This window comes from Pterocles gutturalis, unplaced genomic scaffold (assembly GCF_000699245.1).
Source record: "Pterocles gutturalis isolate BGI_N339 unplaced genomic scaffold, ASM69924v1 scaffold8691, whole genome shotgun sequence".
Classification (NCBI taxonomy): Eukaryota; Metazoa; Chordata; class Aves; order Pterocliformes; family Pteroclidae; genus Pterocles; species Pterocles gutturalis.
The window spans coordinates 162,353-162,560 of NW_010103033.1; positions in this window are offsets into that span (position 1 = coordinate 162,353).

The following is a 208-nucleotide window of genomic DNA, read 5'->3' on the forward strand; positions in this document are numbered from 1 at the left end:
TGGCTATTTTAGCACCTGTAACTCCTTAAAAATAAGCTCAACTAAAGCTGAGAGAATTACAAGAGCTGTAATTTGGTTTATTTCCCTCTTTTTTCAACTCATGGAAATGGAGAATTTTACCTGAATAGTAAGAAAAAAGGTGATTCATTTCTTCCAAGCTGATCTCTGCTCCCTGACAATTGCAATTAGCAGCTCGTCAGATCAAAGG